General features: G+C 44.5%; 1 long non-coding RNA gene across 2 annotated transcripts in view; it reads right to left on the reverse strand.

Annotated features, from left to right (window-relative positions):
- Positions 1–13762, reverse strand: part of LOC311578307 — a 31385-nt gene extending 17623 nt beyond the window's left edge. Inside the window, exons 1-2 of one of the 2 annotated variants that reach the window (XR_014772819.1) lie at positions 13422–13762; positions 12840–13029 (exon numbers count right to left, since the gene is read on the reverse strand). This is a non-coding gene — a long non-coding RNA (uncharacterized lncRNA). Of the gene's footprint in view, positions 1–11808; positions 11967–12839; positions 13030–13421 lie in introns of those variants that run through there. The other variant, XR_014772820.1, reaches the window with a different exon arrangement.
- Positions 13763–14764: the final 1002 nt, after the last annotated feature.

The raw sequence follows: 14764 nt of genomic DNA on the forward strand, positions 1-14764 counted from the left end.
GCCACAGCCCACAGCCCTCAGCCCACAGCACACAGCAGGCAGCCCTCAGCCCGCGGCACGCGGCCTGCAGCATGCAGCACATGGCCCGGGCCCCGCAGCCAGCAGGTAGTTGTTAAAACTCCATTGACCTTGCAGGGTTACTCACAGCTGTCAAGGTCCTGGTTGCTGGCTAGCTGCTTCTGCCGCATCTAATATTTTCTGTTAATTTTGTAATTGATTATTGTCATAGTCAGGGCTTCTACTGGTGTGATAAACACCGTGACCATAGACAACTCGGGGAAGAGAGGGTTTGGGTTGTTTTATCTTATACTTCCAGGTAACAGCTGATCACCGAAGGAAATCCGGACAGAAACTCAAGGACGGCAGGAACTTGGAAGAAGTTCCAAGTTCTATAGCAGCCATAGAGGAATGCTGCTTACTGACTTTCTCTCCATGGCTGCTCAGTTTGCTTTCTAATAGCACCTAGGACCACATGATCTGGACCCTCCACATCAGTCAACAGTCAACAGGTTTGTCACAGACCAGTCTGGTGGGAGCATTTTTAAAATAGCTGTTCCTGCTTCCAAAATGACTCTTAATAAAAACTATCCAGAACAAGCTGGCCCCCAACTCACTATTGGCTGAGGACGATCCTCCTGGCTCCACCTCATAAGTACATCGTCATAAGAACAGAGGTGTTCTTTGAGGGTTTGCAAGGGTCATGGGCAGTACAGTAGACTTGAGTTCAGTATAGCACATTACAATACAGGTAGTTTGATACAGTTCAATTGAGTACCGTTGAGTTTAGTTGAGTTCATGCAGTTCAGTTCATAGAGTTCTGAAGAAGAGCAATTCAGGAGAATCTGATAGAAGCCAGTTTGAATCAGTCAGCTTGGAGACGGGTTTTGAGCCAGAGCAACTGAGTTGGACCAGCCATCCAGAGTTCAGAAAGATCTAGAAAGGGTGAGCTTACTTGCAGTATTCCTCTGAGATGACAATTACATCAGGTGAATAAAAATTACTTGTACAAGTATACGTAAGTGACCCTAAATATCCTACTGGGGCGCTCCTGCTACTGATAAACACTTTCAGCACAGTATCTGGATACAGGATCAATCCACAAACATCGGTAGCCCTCCTATATACAAATGACGAATGGACTGAGAAAGAAATCAGGGAAGCAAAACCTTTTACAATAGCTTCAAATAATATAAAATATCCTGGGGTAACTCTAACCAAGCAAGCAAAAGACCTGTTGATAAAAACTTCAAATCTTTGAAGAAAGCAATTGAAAAAGATATCAGAAAATGGAAAGATCTCCTGTGCTCATGGATCTGTAGGATTAACATAGTAAAAGTGGCCATCCTACCAAAAGCAATATTCAGATTCAATGCAATCCTCATCAAAATTCCAACACAATCTTCACAGACCTTGAAGGATAAATCTCAACTTTGTATGGAAAAATAAGAAACAACAAACGAACTGCTGGAGGTCTCACCATTTCTTATTTCAAGTTGTTCCCCAGAGATATGGTAATAAAAACTGCATGGTTCTGGTATAAAAATAGGCACATTGGCCAATGCAATCAAATTGAAGACCCAGACATAAAGCCACATAGCTATAGATACCTTATTTTTTAAAAGAAGTCAGAAATACACACTGGAAAAAAATACAACACTTCAACAAATGGTGCTGGTCAGACTGGATGTCTTCATGTGGAAGAATGCAAACAGATCCACCCTTATCATCTTTTCACAAAACTCAAGTCCAAATGGATGAAAATCAACGTAAACCAGATATCCTCAGGGTTAGGATTAGGGTTAGTAGAAGAGAAAGTGGGGCATAGCCTTGAGCTCTTTGGTACAGGAGAAGACTTTCTTCACCTAACACCGTTAACGCAGGCACCAAAATCAACAATTAATAGATAGGATCTCATGAAACTGAAAAGCTTCTGTAAGGCAAAGAATGCCACCATTCAGATAAAGCGGCAGTTTGGAGAATGAGGAAAGATTTTTACCAACTCTAAATCTGCTAGAGGACTAATATCCAAAATATATAGAGAACTCAAGAAGCTAGATATGAAAACACCAAATAATTCAATTAAAGATTAGGTACGGATTTAAACAGAGAATTCTCAATAGAGGAAACACAAGTGGCTGAGAAACAAATGTTCAACATCCTTAGTCATCAGGGAAATTCAAATCAGAACTACTTTGAGATTCCATCTTACACTTGTCAGACTAGCTAAGATCAATATCACAAGTGACAGCTCATGCTAGCAAGGATGTGGAATAAGAGAGCATACAAACTTCTATAACCACGATGGAAATTAATATGGCAGTTCCTCAGAAAGTTGGGAATCAATCTACTTAAACTTGGGCATATACCCAAAGGACACCTCTTTCTGCCACAAGGACATTGTTCCACCATGTTCATTTCTGCTCTATTCATAATAGCCAGAAACTGGAAACAACCTAGATGTCCCTCAATAGAAGAATGGATAAAGAAAATGTGGTACATTTACACAATGGAGTATTATCCAACTGTTAAAAAAAAAAGATACCATGAAATCTGCAATTAAATTGATAGAACTAGATTAAAAAAAAAAACCATCCTGAATGAGTTAACACAGATCCAGAAAGCTAAACATGGTATGTATTCACTTATATGTGGATATTAGCCAATAAATAAATGATAACTAAACTATAATCCATAGACCCAGAAAGGGTAGGTATAAAGTAAGGGACTAGGGGTGACACGTGGATTTCCACGCGAGGGAGTGGAATAGATTATCTGGGTGGGGATGAGGATGGGAGGACGGAGCTGAGGGGATGCAAGAAGGGACGGGGGAATTGAGGGGAGCCTGAGGGACAGTATCGAGACCTAGTGCAGCAGAAACGTCCCAGAATGTGTGAAGGCCATCCTAACGACATCTCCTAATAACGGGGAGACGGAATATCACCTGGTCATCTCTTGTCACCAAACAAGGCTTCCAGTTCCAGGACTGAGTTGCGTTCAGTTGAGTTGGTGTCTAAGGGGAGGTCCCATGAAAAAAAAAATCCCCAAGCAACCCAGACTGTTATTAATACAATGGATTGCTCTCTGAAAAATGGCCCCATTGCTGAGGACAACGGCCACACAACTCACTGAACACGGAGAAGTTAAGCTGGTGCCTGCATGGAGCCTTCACCCCTATGATTTAGTGACCTTGCTGTAGGAAGGTACTCTGCAGACTACCCAAAAAGAAATACAAGCACCAACCCAGCCACAAAACCTTTGACTTATAATTTGTTCTGCATGCAAGATGTGCCAGAGCAACGGTAGCACAGAGCTGTGGGAGTAGCCGACCAGTGTCTGATGTGACTGAAGACCCACTCCACGAGACAGAGCCCACACCCAACATTGCTTCCTCAAGCTTGTAGCTTAGGAGCTTCCTAAGTCTTAAGCACCTCTCTTCTTTCTATAGGAGGACAATTTCAGTTTGGAGGGAAATGCTACACAGCACCCTATTTGTACTTCTAATAAACAACCAGAGATTTGACCTGCTGCTATCATTCACCAGGAAAGAGAGTCTGACATTAAAGTGAACTGGGTAGCTTCCAGATAAAAACAAATCAGGATCCATAGAATCAGAAAACCACTTACCAGCATGAGGGTCTGAGTTTGATCCTCAGAAAATTTTGAGGAAAAATTGCTTTAAAATTGTCAAGTCTGGTAAAAAAAAATAAATGTAAAGATTCATAAAGTCTATAGAAATAGAATAGAATTGCTGATTAGGACAAATATGGAAAAGTCACAGTTAGGTACACCATAGTGAAATTACAGAAAACAAAATGTTAAGAGAAGCTCTTTAGCCACAACTCAAGGTGGTTGCACACAGCTTTAATCCCAGCACTCGGAGGCAGAGGCAGGCGGATCTCTGTGAGTTTGAGGCCAGCCTGGTCTATAGAGCAGCTGCACAGAGAAACCCTGTCTTTAAAAAAAAAAAACCGAGATAGATAGATAGATAGAGACAGAGAGAGAAAGCTCCTTATAGGAACCAGGGAAAATGACACATTATAACCAGAGCAACTGCAATGAGATTATTTCTAATTTCTCAGAAACTGGAGGGCAGAGTGATGACATTCGAAAGAACGAAAGAAAAGCACTTACTGGGCTGAGGAGACGGCACAATTGGTAAACCACCTTCCACATTAGCAAGAGTACTTGAGTTTGGATCCCCGGTACCGTAAAAGCTACCACAGTGATGTGTATTTGCAAGCCTATGGCTAGGGCCGGGGTAAAGGCTAGAGATCTCTGGAGGTCATTGGCCAGCCAGTAGCCAACTTAATGCATCCTAGGCTCTAAGCCAAAAGTAAGGTGGAAATTGGGGAAGACGTCTGACGTTGCCCCTAGCTTCACCTGCCAACCCAATGTCCTGTATTCAGAGGAGACCTGTGCTTCAACACTGGAAACGATATGTCCCGTTTCTGTCATGTCGCAGAGCCTTTAGTTGTGTCTCTGTGTCTCCCAGAAATCAGGCCACACTCCTGGAAGCTCTCTCCAGAGAGCCGATAAGCCTGCTGTGACCTTGAGGCTCTCAGGGTTTTCTTCTTCGCCTTTGCCACTATAACTCCCCTTTCCCACTGCCCGCACACAAGATGCCTTGAATTACAATTCTAGCCTGTGGCTTCCAGCACAGTCCAGGCCACGTGACATAGGACCTAACCCCTGTCACAGACCCAGAAGAGCAAGGCAATCCCTTGGTCCTACTGAAGGGACAGACACCCTGTCTCTTCCTTCTGGATGTCCTTGTGCTATCTACAGCACAATGCTACAGCTCTCCAAACACTTCAGGACTGAAGGCAGCTGAGGTGGCTTCCTCCCTTCAGGGGTCATGCCATATTATACTGGTGACTATTTTTCCTAATGCTCTCTCACTTCAGGGCCTCAACATGGCCACCTATGGCCATGAGCCTATATGCAATTCTCCTAATAAAAGCCTTCCTGGGGATTAATTTGTTTCTCAACATCCTTCTACGAAGCTGCTTTCTTTTATAAGTCTCAACGTAGAATAATGCATTAGCTTAAGACATGAATTAGAACTATGCCATTTGACAGAAATAGGGTGAGAAACTATTTCCAAGAGGGATGAGAAGACAGGAGAGAGAGAGAGAGAGAGAGAGAGAGAGAGAGAGAGAGAGAGAGAGAGAGAGAGAGAGAGAGAGAGAGAGACAAAGAGAGATAGACAGAGAGACAGAGACAAAGAGCGATAGAGAGACAGACAGACAGACAGACAGACAGACAGACAGAGAGGAGAAACACTATCAATATATTCACCTCCATTTGTATCTACAGTAGCATGCCCAGGTGGGAGAAGGTCAGGCTGCCCCAGATGTAGAAAGTAGCTGGCTGCGTTGTCTGTTGTGAATCCCAAAACAAGTGAGTGGCTGGGAGTAGGTCTGCATTCCTTCGTCCCCATGCACCATCAATTCTCAACAATGCCTCTGTTTGATTTGTAGGTAAGCCATGGCTCCCACCATTGTGTTTATTACTAAGGCAGGGATGAGGCCGCACAGAGGAAAGGAACAGGGTCTGAAAGCAACAGAAGACAAAATAGTCTGTGCCAGAGACTCCTCAGCCGTGTCACACATGGTGACGCGAGCACATAGTAAAGGAAATTTACAGAGAGGACTTTAAAGGAAAATGTCTTCCTGGTTTCGTATTGACTGCATGGAGCCTAGTCTCCTCTCCTTCACTCACTCCCTGAGGGTCCCCCACCCCTGTCACAGGCCACAGCTACTGCAGGCCTAGGGCTACTCTGATTAGGATCTGGGTCTCTGCTCCTTAATTGGAAGGGATTTCCCTACAAGCCTGGCATAGCTCCCTTTAGGTTGATTAGCAGAACTTTTCTGAAAATTTCCCACCAGGTGGCTCTTGATCTGTGTGGCCTCAGATGACGATGTTCCTGGGTTAGTGAGCTTGCTAGTTGTGCTGTGGTTTTGGCTTTTGTTAGGGTTTTTGTTTCTTTGCTGTGTTTTTGTCAGTTTGGTATAAACTAGAGTAATCTGCAAAGAGGGAGCCTAGCTGAGAAGGTGCCTCCACCAGAGCACTCTATATGAAAGTCTATGGGAGCATATTTTCAACTAACAGTTGATGTGGTAGGGCCCAGCACCCTGTGGGTGGTGCCCCCGCCCCGAGTAGATGGCCCTCCTTGTATGAGGAAGCAAACTGAGAAAGCCGTGGGCAGCACGCCAAGGCTCCTCCATGGCCTCCACTTTAGCTCCTGCCTCCAAGTGTCTGTCTTGAGTTCCTGTCCTGACTTCCTTCTATGATGGACTGTAACCAGCAAAGTAAAATAAAATTTTTTTCCTCACCAAGTTTCTTTTTGCCATGGTGTTTATTACAATAATGGAGAGCAAACTAAGACAATTGGGTCTTAAGAATGACAGCTCTACACCCCTAGCAGCTAAACCTAAAAAAATGGACCAGCAGAGTGCAATTTTAAAACTTTGCAGATAGGTGCCTGATGAGAATTAATGTGTTTGGATTTGGTTAGTTTGATAATCACAGCACCAGGGGTCTGTTAAGAACCAACAAGCCACAAACCAATGTCTCAATGATGGAAAGACCTCTGTGGTTGGTTCTGTCAGGACAAGACTGCTGCAGCACCCTTGGAAGCACTGGGGACACCTGTAGAAAATCTCGCTCTGCTGTTGCCTTTCCTGGCCCCGGGCTATCTCTTTCTGCCTCTCTTTTTTTCTTTTCATTGTTTTCTTTAACTCTCATCTATAACTGGTCCTGTATGTGTGTTGTATATATTTAGAAAGTTTTTTCTCTGTTTTTAATTTTTAAAAAGTTTAATTCTACTTCTAAGCCTCCCATGTGACTCTCACAATCATGATGGGCTCACCATGTGCCCTTACGTCTTTGCTGAAGTGCTGACGTGCTGCCCTGGAAAGCCAAGGGCTCTCTGGGACATTCCTGCTGGCCTTGATGTCCTCAGCTCCAGTTTGTGGCAGAGCAGCTCCAACGTTCTGGGGGTAAAGTCATTCCTGGGCCTGAGTGGCTCCACCACAGCTCTGTGGGGGATGCAAGGCCGGGTGAGTCAAGCTGAGGAGGCAGGAGTGTCCACACCCTGATGTGTTCTGGATTTCAGCCTCTTATCTCCTCAGTGCAAATCTCAGCTGATGACTGGCTTCTAGCTCTGGCTGCCAGCAAACAGTGTTTGGGCCTCTGCCTTCACACACTCTATCTGTGAGTGTCACCCCTGCACTTTTACAGTGTGGACTAGTAACTCTTGAGTGGGCACCATGGCAACATGGTGGCTGGTGCTGAACCAAGATGTGGGTACCAGCCTTTGTGAACACTAGCCTTTCTTCAGCTTGGGGGACTAGGAGGGCAGTCTGTGTCATGCCCAGCACCTGGTGACTCTGCCTATAGCATCTGTAAGCTCTGCACTGTAGGCAGAAACTCTGGATATTATCCACTTATAGCCACAGAGGAACAAGATGCCTTCTGCATCACAGCAGGTAAGATAAGCAGAGGTCACAGACTGCTGCGGCCTCATGGCAATGCACTCACCCTCTGTTCTACTAACTGGACTCCCAGCATAGGGAAGCTCACTGTTAAATACGGCATGGGTCCAGGAGAGCTAAGCTCCGCTGTGGGGTGAAGGGGGGGGTCCAGGAGAACTAAGCTCCGCTGCGGGGTGAAGGGGGGTCCAGGAGAGCTAAGCTCTGTTGCGGGGTGAAGGGGGGTCCAGGAAAGCTAAGCTCCGCTGCGGGGTGAAGAGGCACTGTGAGCCGGTTCTTTGCAGAGCCAGGTGAGGTTGAAAATGGCACAAAGGCCTGTTTTTGCTCTACTGCTTGACTTCTAGGTGAGATTCCCCGCCCCAAAAGGGGAGAGGGGCTCCTCGGTGCTGGAGGCGGTAGGATTTAGGTGTCACTCACACTGGAGAGACTTGCATGGATCATGACTGGGTCCTGAGGAGGACATGTGAATGGAGACAGGGCGAGGTGCTCCTGACCCTGGCCAGCTCAGGTCTCAAGCCTACCAGATGGCTCAGGAACAAGCTGTCTCATGGGTAGTATACTCAACGTTCCAGAAGTGATGAAGGCATGAAGATAAGGAAGGAGAAAAAGGTAAGAGAGCACAATTTCTGCATGTGTGCCTGGTGCCCTTGAAGGCTGGCAGAGGGCATCGCCCTGGCACTGGAGTTATGAACCGTTGTAAGCTGCTATGTGGGTGCTGGGAACTGATCAGCAGGCACTGTTAGTCATTGAGCCGTCTTTCCAGTACCCGGGTTTAACTTTAGAAGAAACTATGCACCCTTTTCTCCACATGATTGTTTCTATTTGTATTTCCATTGGCAATGCATGAGGGTTTAAGTCTCTCTGTGTCTTTGCCAACATTGTTACTGTGTCATGTTAGTGAGTGTGACATGGAACCTCATGCTTTGTAGTTGACAGCTCTGCACCCACTGGATAACAAGCATCTCCTCTGGGCTACACACGAAACGGCTGTTTTGACTTCCTGTCAGATTTTTAAAATTCTTTATATATTCTAGGTACAAACCCATGTATATTCTGGTCTGTATATTATCTTTTCATTTTTCCCCCACTGGTGAGTTTGAAGTTTAGGAGTTTTTAGTTTTGATGAAGCCCAATTTGTCAATGTGTTGTTTTTAAAGTGGTGATTTTGACATTATATCATAAAACATTTGCCTAACACAAGGTTACAAAGAGTTTTCTCTAAAGATGTTCGTTATTTTCTTAATATTTGCTACCATACTCTATGAAAATATATTTGATTCTAAAATGTAAATCAGGAGTACTTTTGGTAGTGGTCTTCGCATTCTGCATGTGAGGATAATCTGAAAATACATTTTTACTTCTTTTCCAACAAAGGTGGCTTCACATGTTCTGTCGTAGTGTATGGACTGGAGTCCCCAGCACAGAGATGAACAGCAGTGTGAGTGGGAGTTGCTTTAGCTCTAGTCTCAGAGGAAAACTTTCCCTCCATCTTTAATCTTTAAGTGTTTTGAGATCTAGGCTTTCTATGAACATCCTTTCCAACTGATGAAATCCTCTTTCTGTTCCTATTTTACAGAGATGTTTTATTATGAAAGAGTATGAAATGCTTTTTTAAAAAATTCCCTCAGTCTATTTAGATGATTGTGTATATTTTAGTTGTTTGGGCTTTGTTCTTCTTTTTTTTCTTTTTCTTCTTTTTTTTTTTTTAACTTTATACGTGACGTGTTGAATGTTAAACCAACACTTGGATGCTAGAATGTAAATCCTCTTTAGCTACTTTTGTGTCGTTGGGTTCAATTTGTTGATTTTTTTAAATTACATTTTAAAATTATGTATTTATTGGTGTGTGTGTGCACATGTGTGTGTGCATGTGTGTGTGTTTGTGAGCATGTGTGTATGCATGTGTGTGTATGTGTGTGTGTGTTTGTGTGCATGTGTGTGTGCATGTGTGTGTGTGTGTGTGTACACAAATGCAGACAGGCATGTGCGTGCCATGATGCACATGTGGAGATCACAGGACAACTTATGGGAATTGACTCTTCCCTTCCGCCATGTGGATCCTGGGGATGGAACTCGGGTTGTAAGAGTGGCCATAATCCTTTATCTGCTGAGGCACCCTACTGACACTGTTGACACAACTATACTTATATTGGATTTTGGTTTTCTTTTCTGTTGGCAAGTTCCCCTATTTTCTTGGCTAGTTTGTAAAGGATTCTTTCAATATTTGCTAGAATATAACCGATGAAGCCATCTAACTTTTTCTTACAGGATAATTTTGATTATTGATTCTGTTTGCTACTTATTCACACATTCTGTTCATGTTTAAAGGATTCTTTCAATATTTGCTATGTAACCAATGAAGACATCTAGCTTTTTCTTACAGGATAATTTTGATTATTGATCCTGTTTGCTACTTATTCACACATTCTGTTCATGTTTATTCTTGAGTCAGTCTTGGTCGTTTGTATTTTTCTGGGATCTTATTTCATTTAAGCTTTGTGTGTTGTTGGCATAAATAGTCCATTGTATTTTGCCGTAATTTTAATCTTTGTAGGGTCAGAGATTATGGGATGGCCACAGTGGAAGTCCCAGGCAAACCTAAAAGCAATGATTTTTCCAATGAGGACCAGACCAACCTTAAAGTTTCTGATTTTCCTTTTTTTTTTCTTTTCTGTTCATTAAAGGGTCACAAGGAAAAGTATTACATGAACCAAACATAATCTTGTGTAAATACTCTGGTGTAAAATAGATCCAGCTGTGCTTGCTGAGTGGTTGGAGCCATGTGACATTGGCTTTGGCTCATTCTTAACATTATTTCTAACTAAGCTGATAAGGCATGAATGGAAAGACAAGTGTCCATAGGTGTGGGGGAAGCTCATGGCCTGCTGGAAGTCTTGCTTGTAGAGCCCATCTGTTTGCCTTTGCAAGAGTAGAAATGTTTTGCCTCAAAACCCTGAGTTGTATGTCTTATCCAAAGTGTTAGATGGTCCAGGTGCCGGGGTTTTCAGATGCCTCAAGTTGAGTCTGTGTAGGTGTGAGGGAGTCCTGGTGGCTTTGTGAAAATCCCTCTAGAGTCTTGATTAGAGACCAGCAAAGCTAAGGTAACCTCCAAGATAACCCACCTCACCAGGTCTGTCTAGGCCCGCCCTTGAAGCCCATGCATGAAGGAGCTTCTTGCTTTATTCCAGGGTGGGGTCTATAGGGCTAGTGGAAAGTCTGGTTTCCTAAGCCCCTCTCAGGCCTAAGGAAAAGTTTGGTCTCCTCCTGTTCTCTGTTGTTCCCAGGCAGACTCTCCTTTAGCCACCTGTGCTAACATGCTGGTCATTTCTCCTCCTTCAGAGTCTCTCTCTCCTAAAGGTGGCCAAGCTCCTAAGGCTCAGGAATTCAGGCAGAGGCTCCAGGGCCACTTCAGGCTCTTTAACCTAACTGTGTTTAGACCTAGGAGTGGGTAAGGTAGCATCTGGCCTCCAGTGGCCAACCATTTTCTTATCCCAGAGTAGAAGGGATCCCCTTGGAATAGATCAACCCCCTCAAAGACAACAGTGGATCTTGAGGTCATGGGGTTTTGGATTCAACTCCATTTCTCATTAGGTTTTTCTGTGGAATGCACTTTTCTGTCTTCTGTCAATCTCTAAGCCTGTGGTTAGAGTGTTCCTCCTTAAGAATATGGCTGTATCTTCCACAAGGCTGAGGCAGCAGAGCTTCTAACCAGCAATGGAGTTACCCTGGACCAGAGCAGCCTAAGGGAGACGTCCTTTGGCTTTGCTTCTAGGGAGGTTTTTTTTTCCCCTGTAAATATATGCAACAATGCAGAGAGTGGATCTGTCTCCTCCCACCAGCCTTACCCTCAGTGGATCCTGTGTCTCTCACATGCATATTTCTATCAAAACTCTTATTCTAATGATGGAATTGGGTCTCCATCATTAGAATGCATTCTCCCCTAAGAATGTCTTCCTAAAGACTCTGACTCTTTTCTTTCCCCCATAGCCTTTGTATGATGCTCTACAGAGCACTCATCCCTTGGCATCCTTAGGATACTCCTTAGGACAGATGAATACCATGACTCATTGGCCTTGCCTGAGGCTGGGATAATATATTGTTTACACTCTGATGGGAGGGCCCCCAACATTCCTCTAACTGTTAGGAAGTGGGTAGAGATCAGAAAAGATTCAAACTTCTCTACACATCCAGGGCCTCTGGGGCTCTATGTGAACATCTGGGCGAGGCTTTCCTGGGTAAATAACAGTGGACAGAACAAATTGGTGGTGGGGACACAGACTGAGTGATTCCAGGGACAGTAAGTCTTTCTTGATACCTGAGAGGTTAAGTCCTGGCAGGTTGAAAAAAGGTTCTGCAATGCAGCCCTGTGGTTTTCCCCCGTGGAGAGCTCTAGGCTGTCAGCATCCTCCTGTTTGTGCAAGGGGTTATGGAGACCACACGACTGGGATTCTGTTGTTTAGGGGGCCACAGGGCCTAGGGAGAGTAGAAAGGACATGATCATGATCTTGGGTCAGACTAGGGCATGATCAGGGCTTGACACTGCAAGGAATACTTGACATCCTGTCCAATTCAAGACTGAGGCCAGCTAAGAGAAGATGCTTATTGCAGCTGCCTTTGGCTGTCCCGCCAGCCTGTGGCTATGTATACCCTCTGCTCCCTGGACCCACCTCAGCATCAACACTTTGCACTGAAAAGGTTTTTTTTCCCCCACTGTGACTTTATAAGAGAGCCAAATCTGAGACCCTCCCCAGCTGCACTGTCTTCTGACTTCCAGCATGCCATCAAGGGACCACTGGATCTCCCAGCCCCATCTTTGTGTTTAGGCCTCTGTTTCCTGCATAACAAGGGCTTTCTGTTTCCTTGTAAAAAATAATCTCCATTCATTGATTTCTAGCTGAATCCTGCTGGCTAGTTTGAAAAATTATGATTAACTATTTCACTAGAAAACTGTGTGCGACAGCAGCTGGCACCTGATGTGGTCCCCACTGCTCAGGGTTAGCAGTGTTTCTGCACACCTACTATGGCCTAGGGGAGAACAAGGACAGCTGGTGTGGCAGCTACTGCACATGGGAGGACCAACTAGCCACACTGCTCTGGGTCCCCGCTATGCATGGTGTCGGTACCCATGATTCCTAGGAGACCAGCTTGATTACCTCAGAGGAAATAGGAGAAAACCAGGTCTTCTCCTTGGTTACAATTTACCTCAGATGCAGATAAGCTAGATTCCTTTTATTAAACATGAAATCCAGCATCCCTGAGACCATTAGCTAATACACTTTTTAATGATAAAGGATACTGTATGTTATTAGGAAGCCCTGAGGGTGAAATCTGTGTTGGGATCACTACCTTCTCACTGGTCAGCCTGCCCAGTCACCAGGCTCTTTTCCGGAATCACAGGCTTATAATGTCTAGTCGTTCACATTGCTGCAAGCGCCGCCCGTGGAAATGCTGCAAGCGCCACCCGTGGAAATGCTGCAAGCACCGCTGCCCGTGGAAGTGCTGAGAGCAAAAACACAAGCAACATCTGACCTCAGTCCTGTGAGACAGCAAACAAAAGGAGGGCAGATTTAGATCATATTCTCAGCTCTCTCTATGATCAGAAGGATGGGATCCTATATATTCTTAGAAAATTGTCACATATGCAGAAAGATAATAACCTCAGTGTAAGTATAGAGCGTAAAAGGTCACGGACTAACTAGCCTGCAGCTTCATTTCTCCCTACTGCTCTGCACCGGTCATGTGTCCTGAATCTGGTGCCACTAGTGCCTTGCACTGAAGTCTTCCATGAGTTCCCTATCTGTGAGGAAATGCTGAGATGGCTGTCAGTTCCCTCCGTCTTTCGCGCCTTTACTTACTCCACAGGATTCTGCCCCCCCTACACACACACACACACACACACACACACACACACACACACACACTCCTAACCTGTCTTCTTGTCTCACTGTCTTTTGTCCTTAGTGTTTAATTCCCAGTAGGGAGTTTGTCAGCTTCTTCTTTCATGGTGCCTCTCTTCTGTCTGTTTTCCAGCCTTGGGTATATGCTGACACTCCACTGAGTCCTTCTGCAGGCAAGTGCCCAGTCATCTGGAAGTAATCCTGTCTCATTTGCTGAGGCTGGGCCCAGATTCCCTTTTCCTTATGTGCATAATCAGATCCTGGTGTCTCTTAGGGATCTGCACCTCAGCTCTGCTGGGTACCAGATCACCTCTGCACACAGGACAGCTTCAGGGTTCCTTTCTGTTCTGCCAGTCTGTCTATCCTGCACCAACACACCCTCTCCTGACTGCTCGTAGATGGTTCCTTGTATTCTTATGGTGCAAATACTTGTTCTCCATCTACACGCCCAAGTGTTTATGAGCATCTATGATGTGTCAGGAAAATGACCCAAACAAAACATCTGCTTCACTGAAGTTGACCTCTAAATGGGGCTGTGCATGTAGGAGAGAGTGAAAGTGACATGTAAAGACAGAAGGCTCTACAGACCAGCATATGGTAGGTGGGGTTCTTTGCGTTAGAACTTCTTCTTCTCCTCCTCCTTCTTCTTCTCCTCGTCCTTCTCCTCCTCCTCCCTCTCCTCCCCCTTCTCCTTCTTCTTCTATTTTTTCTTTTTTGTCTTCTATTTTTATTTATTTTTTGTTTTTTGAGACAGAGTTTCTCTGTGTAGCTCTGGCTGTTCTGGACTCACTTTACAGACCAGGCTGGCCTTGAACTCACAACAATCTGCCTGCCTCTGCCTCCCAAGTGCTGGGATTAAAGATGTGCATCACCATGCCCAGCATATTTTTTACTTTTCAAGACAATGTTTCTCTGTTAACAGCCCTGGTTGTCCCAGACTCACTTTGTAGACCAGGCTGGCCTCAAACTCATAGAAATCCACCTGCCTCTGTCACCTGAGTGATGGGATTACAGGTGTGCACTACCACGCAGTAGAACTTTAAATTTTTTTTCCACTTATAACTTCTTTCCACCTGAGAAATTTTTGTGTGACTGCATATTTAAGTCAATAAAATAGACATACAAATAAAACCTTTAGTGATAAAAGGTCATAAAGAAAATTATCTTACAATTCTTTGGTATAAAGAAAATTTTACTATTTATTAAAGATTAAAGCAAGCTTCCATATTAATGAGATGGATTGCTTAACTTTTCACAAAGAATTACATTTTAGCCAGGTATGAAGGAGTACATCTTAAACACTAGCACTTAGGAGGCAGAGGCAGACAAATCTTTATGAGTTCAAGGCCACCCAGAACTACACAATGAAACCCT

The sequence above is a fragment of the Acomys minous genome (assembly GCF_964271855.1).
Source record: "Acomys minous genome assembly, chromosome: 12".
Taxonomy (NCBI): Eukaryota; Metazoa; Chordata; class Mammalia; order Rodentia; family Muridae; genus Acomys; species Acomys minous.